This window comes from Petaurus breviceps, unplaced genomic scaffold (genome assembly GCF_028583685.1).
Source record: "Petaurus breviceps papuanus isolate PSGF00001 unplaced genomic scaffold, PetGlider_PUasm1.0 186, whole genome shotgun sequence".
Taxonomy (NCBI): Eukaryota; Metazoa; Chordata; class Mammalia; order Diprotodontia; family Petauridae; genus Petaurus; species Petaurus breviceps.
The window spans coordinates 44,516,229-44,528,106 of record NW_027185798.1 but is presented as its reverse complement, the minus strand read 5'-3'; positions in this window follow the sequence as shown (position 1 = coordinate 44,528,106).

Below are 11,878 nucleotides of genomic sequence, written 5' to 3'. Positions count from 1 at the left end.
CTTCCATGGGGGGGGGGGTGCCCTTCAAAGTCTTCAACAAAAATTCATGCCTTGTCTCATTTCTAAAACATATAGAGAACCAAGTCAAATTTATAAAAATAAGAGCCATTCCCCAATTGATAGATGATCAAAAGATATGATCAATTTTCAGAAGAAATAATCAAAGGTATGTATAGCCATGTGGAAAAAAAATAATTTAACTCACTATCGATTGGAGAAATGTAAATTAAAACAATTCTGAGGTTCTACCTCATACCCATTAGATTAACTAATAAGATGGAAAAGGTAAATGACAAATGTTGGAGGGGATGTGGGAAAAATGAGACATTGTGGCATTGTTGTGAACTGATTCAGTCATTCTGTAGAGCCATTTGGAATATGCCCAAAGGGCTATAAAACCATGCATACCCTTTGACCTAGGACTGTATCCCAAAAGAGATTTTAAAAAAGGAAAAAGACCTGTATGTATAAAAATATTTATAGATGTTCTTTTTCTGGGGGTAAAGAATTCGAAATTGAGGGGATGCCTATCAATTGGGAAATAACTGAACATGTTGTGGTATGTGATTATGATGGAATACTATTATACTAGAAGAAACGATGAACAGGATACTCTCAGAAAAACCTGGAAAACTTGCATGTCTTGATACAAAGTGAACTGTACTGTGTACAAAGTAACAGCAATATTGTAAGATGATCAGCTGTGAATTACTTGGCTTTCTCAGCCATATAACAATCCAAGATAACTCTGAAGGACTTATGATGAATAATGCTATCCATCCCTAGAAAAAGAACTGAATGTATATGAATACAGATTGAGGCATACTTTCTTTATTTTTCTTGAAATTTTTTTGTCTATATTTTCTTTCACAACGTGATTGTGGATATGTTCTGCATGACTACACATGTATAACCTATATTGTATTGCTTGCCTTCTCAATAAGGGAAGGGGGGTTGGGGAGAGAATTTGGAACTCAGATTTAAAAACAAATGTTAAAAATTGTTTTTTACATCTAACTGGGGAAAAATAAAATACTAAATTAAGATAATTAATTTTTTTTATTCATGCCCTGAAATCCCATTGAGTCAGTTTTTTGGCCAGGAGATTCTCCAAATTAGTCAGGAATGTTCCTGATCAACCTCAATTACAAAGTAAAAACAACTTTACATTTCAATAGTGTGTTACCTTAAATACATTTGTTCATTTGATCCTTACTACAGCTTCTTAAAGAAATGGTGTATTAGAAAAATCCTGGATCACACCAGTTCAGAAGATTTGACTTCCAGTCCCAACCCTGCCTCTTAACTAGTCACCTGATTTTAGGCAAATCATAGAATTCCACATTTGAAAGAGACCCCAATGTCCATCTAGTTCAACCTAAACGTGAAAAAAACAAACTCTACAACATAGCAGATAAATGATCTTACCTTTGCTTGAAGTCTTTCAATGAGAGGAAATCCACTATCCCCCCAAAAGTAAGGGCTTCCCACTTCTGAACAGCTGAAATTGTTGGGGAACTTTTCCTAAAATTAAGAATAAATCTGTTGTTCAGTTGTTTTTCAGTAATGTCCAACTCTTTGTGATCCCATTTGAGGTTTTCTTGGCAAAGATACTAGAATGGTTCTCCATTTCCTTCTCCAGCTCATTTTACAGATGAGGAAACTGAGGCAAACAGGGTTAAGTGACTTATCCAGAGTCACAGAGCTAATAAGTGTTTGAGGCCAGATTTGAACTCAGGAAGATGAATCTTCCCACCTAGCTTCTATCTTTTTGAAAATCCTGCCTCTTTTTCCCAGTTCTGCCTTATGGGGCCAACATGAATAAATCCAATCTCTGTGCCCCATGCCCCACTCCCACCTAAATCATGGTTGACCACCCCCTAATTCAGGAGTGGGGAGCCTTTGGCCTTAAGGATAGTTCATTCAACTGACTCTCACATGGTATGGACTCAAGATGCTTTGCCTTCCTAGTTGTCTTCTTCTGGACATTTTCCAGCTTATCAACATCCTGCACCATGACAGCCAGACCTTAACGCAGTACCCCAGATGTGTTCTGACCAGAGGACAGCAGGACTCTCACTTCCTTGCTCCTTGAAGCTCTTCTTTTAAATACAGTCCAAGAGCACATCAGCTCTTTGGGTGGCCCCATCATGCTGCTGACTCAGTGAATTTGTGGTTCATGAAAACTGCTGGGTCTTTTTCAGACAAACTGCTATCTCATCCTGCTTCCCCACTCTGTACCTTCTGGGTTATTTTTTTTTAATCCAAATGTAAGACTTAACATACTTTAAATTCATTCCTGAATGAGATAATGTAGGTAAAGTGCTTTTTATACTTTAAGGCACAGAAGAAAACTCAGTCAAGACAGCATTAAAAGTTAAATGTTGAATTTATTTTGTGTGTATGTGTATGTGTGTGTGCATGTGCATTTTTTGTGTATTCTTGAGGACTTAAGTGGTGAAGTGTATAGAGTGCTGTACGTGGAGTCAAGAAGGCCTGGGTGCAATCCAGCCTCAGACACTTACTAGCCGTATGGTCCTAAGCAAGTCTCTTAACCTTATCTGCCTTAGTTTTCTCCTCTGTAAAATGGGGATAATAATGGCATCTACCACCCAGGGTTGTTATGAGGACCAAATAAAATAAGAATTGTAAAGTATTATTATTAAATTTATATTTATAATATAATAAAATTATATGAAAGTAAAGATTACCACAGTGCCTGGCAGATGATGATGATGATGATGATAGAATTTCACAAATGGTTTCATGAACAATCCTTTCTTTCTTCTAGGGATATAGAAATGCTCATTTTATTTTGTTTGTTAAATTTGAAATTAAAAAAATTTCCCCAAACAAATTTTAAGGCATTATGTAAATGTCAGCCAGGTTGGAGTTGACTAAGATGCTTCTGGTCTCTGAGTTGTTTTTTTTTTTCACTTGGAAACCCTTTTGGAGGCTTTTAAGAGCAGTGATTTGCTCAAGTTTGTACAGATACCAAGTGTCAGAACCAGAATCAGAACCCAGGTCTCATTTCACCGACTGGGGACTCAGTTTCCTCATCTGTAAAATGAGAGGATTTGACCAGATGGCCTCTAACGTCCCTTCCAGCTCTAATATATGATTCTGTAAAGTATATTGCCCACGTTAAAGCCAGAGAAACTGAGATTTAGAGAAGCCAAATGACATTGAAAGTCACAGACAGTAAATGATTGAGCTAGGGTTTAAATCTTCATTTTCTTGTTTTTTAACTTAGTGCAGTTCATGTCACACTCAGTCGTGAACCTTTCCAACTAGACCTTCTAGCAAGATTTTCTGGTCTCTGTCTTTCTCATCTAAGTCATCTGATTTTTGTGATTTCTTGAAAAATGACATGTTTGGCATTTTCCTTTGGAAAACTGTTCCATTAGTAAGTCATCTTCAAGGTTACATTATCTTAGCAGGTGCCAATTTCCTCCCTTGAGATGTCCTCCCCCTTCCTCACTTCTCTGCCAAACCAGGTCTGTCCCTGATTGAATCTTGCAGAAACACTACTGCTCCAGGGAGCCCTCCTGGATTAATTCTCCTTGGCTCCCATTGCTCATTGCATCTCCATGGCACTCTGCATGTGAATATTCTTGTATACATGTGTTTATACTCAATTATTATAGAGTGTATATATTATATTAAATAAGTTTATATAATATATAGACATATTATATTACATTATATTATGTTATGTTATATTACATTGTGTTATGTTATATTATATTATGCTATATTATATTGTATCGTATTGTATTATGTGTTATATTATACTATACTATATGATATGATACAATACAATATGATATGATATTGTATTATATCATATACATTCCAAAATGTCTCTGTATCTGTTGTTTATCCAGAGCAATAAAAAGAAGCCTTTTGAGAACATGGACCAGATTTTCTATTTGTATCCCCTGCATGCCACCCCTTTTCTCCTCACTCATGCTGAGTTTCATATTGGGTATGGTTTAAGGGTCACTTAATTGTGTAAATGTATTCTCCAAAGCAGAATGTAAGCTCAATGAGGGCAGGGGATGTTTTAGTTTTGTTTTTGTATCTCTAGTGCATGTGAGAGGATGCTTCATATAGAGGATAAAGGGTTGACCTCAGAGCCAGAGAGACCTGGATTCAAGTCCCACCTTTGACAAAGACTGGCTATATTAGCCTCAGTGAATTATTTAACCTTTCGGTGCTCTAGGTAACTTTCTTTTTAAAAAAATAATTATTTATTTTTAATAGTATTTTCTTTTTAAATTTTGAATTCTAAATTCTTTCTTTTCCTCCCAACTCTTCCAAATCCACCAAGAAGGCAAGTAATATATCAATTATGCATGTGGAATCATGCAAAACATATTTCCATATTAACTGTATTGCAAAAAAATGAGAAAATCAGACTTTGATTTGCACACATAGTTCATCAGTTTTCTCTCTGGAGATAGATAGCATCCTTTTCATCATGAGTCCTTTGGAATTGTCTTAAATCGTTGTACTGATGAGAGTAGGCAAGTCTTTCAGAGTTGATCATTGCTATAACATTGATGTTACGATGCAAAATGATCTCCTGGTTCTTCTCACTTCACTTTACATCAATTCATATAGGTCTTGCTATGCTTTTCTAAAACATCTCCCTCATCATTTCTTATAGTACACTATAGGCCACAACTTGTTCAGTCATTCCCCAACTGATGAGCATCCCCTAGATTTCTAATTCTTTGACAACATAAAAAGAGCTGATAAAAACATTTTTGTACATATGAGTCCTTTTTCTATGATCTCTTTGGGATACAGTGGTATTGCTGGCATGCATAATTTTGTAGTCCTTTGGGCATAGTTCCAAATTATTCCCCAGAATGGTTGGACGAGATCAGTAATTCTACCAACAGCTCATTAGTCTATGTATTTTCCCTTTTTACATTTTTGGCAGGGTAAGGTAGTTTCTTAGAGTTGTCTTAATTTGAATTTCTCTAATCAATAGTGATTTAGATCATTTTTTCATGTGACTATGAATAGCTTTGATTTCTTTTTCTGAAAACTACTTTTTCACATCCTTTTACCATTTATTAATTGAGAAATGACTCTTATTTTTATAAATTTGACTCAATTCTCTTTATATCTGAGAAATAAGGCCTTTATCAGAGAAAGTTGGCATACATTTTTTTGATATTACTTCACTGTTTATGGTACGTTTTTAGCAAAAGTACTTTCCCTGACTATGTCTTTTAATTAGGTCTATTTTTGCTTTTGCTTTGTCTAAGATCATGATTGCCACCCCTGCCTTTTTTACTTCAGCATATTAGATTCTGCTCCAGTCCTTTATTTTGATCATATGTGTGTCTTTCTGTTTCAAGTATGTCTCTTATAAATAACGTATTGTTGAATTCCAATTTCCAATCCATTCTGCTAACTGCTTCCATTTTATGGAGTTCATCCCATTCATATTCACAGTTATGATTGCTAATTATATATTCTTCTCCATCCTATTTTCTTCTGTTTATTCTTCTCTCTTTCTTTTTATCCTGTCCTTCCTCAAAAGTATATTTTGCTTCTGGCCACTGTCACCCTTAATCTGCCCTCCCTTTTACCATCCCCCTCCTCTCTCTCTTATCCTCTTCCCTTCCTATTTCCCTGTTGGGTAAGATAGATTTCTGTATGCAACTGAGTGTGTGTGTATAGATTTCTGTACACAACTGAGTGTGTGTATACATATATATATATATATATATATTCTTTCTTCTTTGAACCAGTTCTGATGAGAATGAGGTTCAAGCATTGTCCACTACTCCATTTTCCCCTCTACTGTAAAATTTCTTCCTTTCATACCTATTTCATGTAAGAACATTTTCCCCATTCTATCTCTCAATTCCTCCTCCCAATGCATCACCCCTCATTTTTTGAGATTGTACCAACGTAATCAACTTACATCTATGCTTTCTGTCTAAACATTTTTAAAAACTTCTTAATAAGGATTATGTTCTTAGGAGGTACATAAATCATCTTCCCATATAGGAATGTAAACAGTTTAACCTTATTGAGTTCCTTATCATTTCTCTTTCATGTTTACACTTTCATGCTTCTCTTGAATCTTGTGTTTGAATGTTAAATTTTCTGTTCATCTCTGGTCTTTTCATCAATAATACTTGGAAGTTCTCTATTTCATTAAATATCCCTTTTCTTTTCCTCTGAAGGATTTTTGTTGTCTGTTCATTTTGCCAGCCTATTTCTTGACTTTGAACTTTATGTAAAGATAAGCTTTGCTCATTTAGGGGTGGAGAGGCACTGTCACAAGCTTCAGGCTTCTTCATATTGGTATTTTTGGAGTTAGTTCTGGGAGTGTGAGAGTTTTTAGTGCTTCCAAGGTGATGTGATGTGGGGAGAAGTGTGATTACTCTTCTCCTGGTCTGTGTTCTGGTCTTCACCCAGAAAGGGCCCTTTGTGACTATAACTGCAAGAACTAGAACTCCTCTCTGCCCTGGAACTGTGACCCACAACATATGGATAATAGAGTTGCCAATCAGCACGAATTGTACCCAGTACCATCAACAGGTCCCCTGTCATCTCCTTCTGACCAGTTGTCTGACTCTGTTACCATCTCTAGGCTGAGAGCTCTCAAAGCTAATGCTGCTGCCATGGCTGTAGCGACCACTTCCAAAAAGCTCTGCGTGCTGTGACATGCCTCTGCCCCAACATCACAGATCTCTCCCCATGAACCACCTAAGTTTTCTTAGGCTGGAAAAATGTCTCGACTGGACTTTTTGTTGGCTCTGCCACTCCAAAATTTGATTTGAAGCCTTATATTAAGGTTGTTTGGAGAGGAATGTTGAGAGAGTTAAGCTGGGTGGCTGCCTCTAAGGCACACCTTGGTTCCATCTCCCTCTAGGTAACTTTCTAAAATTATGAATTACAGAGAAGATGCCAACTGCCATCAATAGAGGGAATTTTCTTATTTGGGATTTCCCCTTAGTAATGAAATCACAGGTCTAGTCCTTATTCCTATCCTCAGTGACTACCATAGTTTTTTGTGCTGCAAAGCAGGCAGAAGGAATTTGATAAATGCTTGTGGAATTGATTTGAATTTTTGAATGCTGTACTTTCCATATTGTGAGGCTGTGTTTAGCACATAGTAATATTTCCATTTTCCATGGATTCCAATGGATATATGATTTCCTCTATATGAATTCTCCCTGCCCTGGGGAATTGCTTGTCCCACTAAGGGATAACAAGATCCCCTCCTATGAACCAAATATATGATAATAGATCACAAGTACAAAGTAATATAACATGGACTTGGACAAACTTCAAGATGAAGTGGAAGGTAGAAGGGTCTGGAGTGCTATGGTCCATGGGGTCATGAAGAGTCAGATCCAACTAAACAACAACAATAAAATGTGAGTGCATGGTGATTCAAGATGAGTGAGGTTAATGAGGGAAGGCATGGACCAGATCTGGGGTGTGGGTCAAACAAAAATGTCCTCATATCCATGGCGACTTGATTTTTTGCTCAGGACATGTTCTCTTTTCCTGTGTAAATATGAGGTCTAGGAGGCCCTTATTATTGTTTACTTCTAGGGGGTTAAGAGAGGGCACCATGTGGGCATGGGAAGTGTCTCTACCAAAAATGGGCATTGGAGCCAGCCCTCCTGATCTAAAGAGAGGATTGTACTTTTCTGTATCTAAAAGAACCAAAGGGGACATTTGGTTAGGACATTTCTGGCCTTCAATGAGCTCTGACCCTTCAGAATCATCCTTTTAAACTCTAAGCTTTCTCCGTGTCCTTGCTGCCCTCCCAGCCTTTCTGTGCCTCAGTACAAAATCACCCAGAAGGCAAATACAGGCCCTATAAATCTCCCACAAGATATCCCACCCAGAAAGTCTCTACACTCCAAGCTTCCACCCACCACATTGAACAAATCCCACCAACTCTGAGGGACATGACATCACTCATCATTTTATCATTCAAGAGAGAAGGTTGATAGATGGGCCAGGAGAGGGGTGGGGGCAATTAAAATCCCAAACAGGCCACAAGATGGATGGTGAGTTTTAGCGTCATTGGATTATTTTTATGGCGGTCAGAGCAGGAGTGAGGCAGCGGCCTCCAACGCCTGAGTCAACATTGCAATAAATTGCTATGGCGGCCTTTTCGATGGCTCATAACTAGTAAATCAAATCTATTGAACAATACATTCACTGCAAATTTAAGAAGTTGTTCTTTCATTTTTTAAGTGTGTGTGTTAAATCATGCCTGGAGTCATAAAGAATGGAGACAGCCAGGCTCGGGGTGAAGAAAAAAAAGAACAACAACCCACAACTGGATACTTAGAGACGTGAACAAAATGCCTTGCCCTTTGCTGATGAGATATTCGCTTCTTTCTTTTAAACTCAGCCTATATTTGCAGACTGGATTTGCAGGGTCACACAGTTGCTGAAACCTAAAGTTACAAAGAATCTCAAAAGGTATCTATCTCATTCTGTGTCTACATAAGAATCCCTTTGGACGTAGTCAGTGGAATAGATGCTCCTCAAAAGATAGGTGCTCCTCCTTAACTCAAAGAACTATTTTTGATTTTGTCTTTGTACACAATTCGTCACTCATTTCTTTTTTTTTAGGGCAATTAGGGTTAAGTGACTTGCCCAAGGTCACATGGCTAGTTTTTGTGTTAAGTGTTTGAGTGCGGATTTCAACTCAGGTCCTCTTGACTCCAGGGCCCGTGCTCTCTTCACTGTGCCATCTAGCTGCCCCCATCACTCATTTCTTAAGTGCTTACTTTGTACTCAGCACCCAGGGGTTTAGAGAGAAAAAAAAAACAAAAACTTAACAGCCCCTGCCCTTAGATAGTTTACATGTTGCTGGAAGGAAATGCTATTCATTTGTTCAATAACAATATCATAAAAAGAAAAACCTTAAGAAACTCAAGAATTCTACTGACTACAAGGACCACTCATAATTCTAGAAGACCAGTGATGAAGAGTGCTATACAATGATTGACAGAGAAGTAAGTCATGAACTCAAGATGTAGACTATAATGTATATCTTTTGACGTGACTTTTTTTTGTTTGACTATGCATATTGGTTACAAGGGTTTTTTTATTTATTATATTGTAAAGAGGATGAAAAAGGAGAGAAAATACATTTTTATTAAATAAAAAAACAAAAATGAAAAACAACTCAAATAAGTAATAATTGTAGAGGAGAATATTTATTATTGGTGGAATTGGAAAATGGGTCTTATAGGAAGTAGTATTTGATTCACTCTCTGAAATGAATTTGAAGTGAGTTAGGTGTTCCAAGAGATAGAGATGAGCAAGAAGGCATAGGAGACAGACATTTTGTGCCAAAGTAGAAAGATGGCTTGTTGTGCATAGGGAACATTAGTAGGTGGGTTTAGTTGGAATGTAAAGTACATAAAAGTGAGTAGTTTAGTCTAGGAAAATAGATTATAACCAGATTGAGAATATATTTAGTTAAATAGGATTTTAAATTTTATTCTAAAGGCAATAGGGAACCATTGAAAGTTCTTGTTCAGGTGAGTGGCATGGTCAGATTTGTGCTTTAGGAAGATCAATTTGGCAGTTCGGTTGAAAACTTGACAAGTGGTCATCTATCCTTTGCTTGAAAATCTCAAGTGAGGGGAAACACACTGCCTCCCAAGGCAGCCTTTGAAATACCATATTTTCCTTAAGTCTTTCTCTAAGCTAAAAATCTCCTGTTTCTTCAATTGACTTCCAAATGGAATTATTTCTACCCTAAAGCCCCATTCTCTTGATTGGTAACTCCCTCACTGGATTTCTATTTCAGGAAGGGGTCCAGATATACCTCTCTTGCTGAAACCTAAAATGGCATTAGGTTTTGTAGCTGCCACATCACTCTGTTGACCCATACTGAATTTGCAAAGAACGTATGAATTCTTAGTAAATATCTAGGTTGCTTAGTATTAGCATGTTAACCCTCTTGGGAAGATTCCTAAATTAGGAGGGAAAAATCCCAATCAGTTGGATTGGATTAGAAGAAAGGAACAGGACATGAATTACAGATTTTCCTTCTCTAGGGAAGGGGGAATTGGGGTGTGTGTGTGTGTGTGTGTGTGTTTTCCTCAAGAGAGCATATTTAATTCACTGAGAAGGTGTAGATGTGACCTTGTCTGAATGTGAGGGGATGGTCAAGATAGTAAAAACTTAAAGTGAGACAGTAGAAAGAACATTATATTTAGCATCAGAAGATTTTGGCTTGAATGTAGGTTCCATCACTTATGACCTTTGGGATCTTTGGCAAATAATTTCATTTCTATGGGATCTGGTTTTCTCATTTGCGAAAAGGGTTAGATTAGGGGCGGCTAGGTGGCACAGTGAGTAGAGCACCAGCCCTGGCGTCAGGAGGACTTGGGTTCAGATCTGGCCTCAGACACTTCACACACACACACACACGCACACATGCTAGCCGTGTGACCTTGGGCAAGTCACTTAACCCCAATTGCTGTGCCAAAAAAAAAAAAAAAGCTCTACAAGTTTACAAAGCACTTTCTTTACAACAACCATGTCGATGAGTGTACAATTATTATCTTCATTTTATGGATGAGTTCCTAAAAGATAAACTCACTTACCCAAGGTCCCATAAATAGTGCAGGAGAACAGACTTAAACACTCACCTTTTAAAGGGCTTTTAAAACCTAAAATTAGAAAAATCATAGGATCATAGAGCCTTAAGAACCTTAGAGATCATATACTCCAGGGGTTCTTATACTGAAAATAGATTTCAGGGGAGTTTCATGTATTCTCAATGGGAAAAAATACCAATTATTTTCTCTAATTTTTTTTCTTTGTAATCCTATATATTTTACTTGATGCATTAAAAAATATTCTAAAAAAAAAAAAAAGATCCATAGGCTTCACATGACTGTTAAAGAGATATATGAAACAAAACAGTTTTAAAATGCCTGGACTTGGGGCAGCTAGGTGGCACAGTGAAAGAGCATGGCCCTGGAGTCCGGAGGACCTGCATTCAAATCCAACTTCAGACAATTGACACTTACTAGCTATGTGATCTTGGGCAAGTCACTTAACCCCAATTGCCTTGCCTTCCCACCTCCAAAACAAAACAAAACACCTCAACAGCATTTTTGCCTTGTGGCCTATGAAGGAATCTGGATTTCTTTTTTTTTTTTTTCACTTTTCAAATGCTTTATTAACTTCTGATTTACATCATTCATTTCCGCCACATTTTGAGTTACAAATTTTCTCCCCGTTTATCTCCTACCCACTGCCCAAAATAGCAGTCCCACAGGTTATCCCCTCCTCCAATTTGCTCTGTCCCATATCTTCACCCATACCCCATTTGACTTTTCCAGTAAGGCATGGTAGATCTCTATGCCCCGGTGCCTGGATATCTTATTTCCCAATTACATGTAAAATAGTATAAATAATAATAATATATATTATAAACATTTGATTTTAAAACTTTGAACTCCAGATTCATTCCCTTCCTCCCTTGTTACCCACCCTTACTGGGAAGACAAGCAGTTCAGTATAGGTTGTACATGTGTAGCTAATGCAAAAAATTAACATAGTAGATATATTGTAAAAGACTGACTATATTTCCCTCCCTCCTATCCCACCTCCCACTTGTTCTATTCTCTACTTTGATCCTGTCCCTTTTCAAAAGTGGGTGCTTCCAACTTCCCTCCCACCCAGCCTGCCCTCCATTCCATCATCCCACCTTTCATCCCCTTCCCCCCTACTCTCCTGTAGGGTGAGATACTCTATTTGTGTGTATTTCATTCCCTCCCTGAGCCAAATTCAGTGAGAATAAAGTTGACCCATTCCCTTTTGCCTTCCTATTCTTCCCCTCCATTGTAACTAT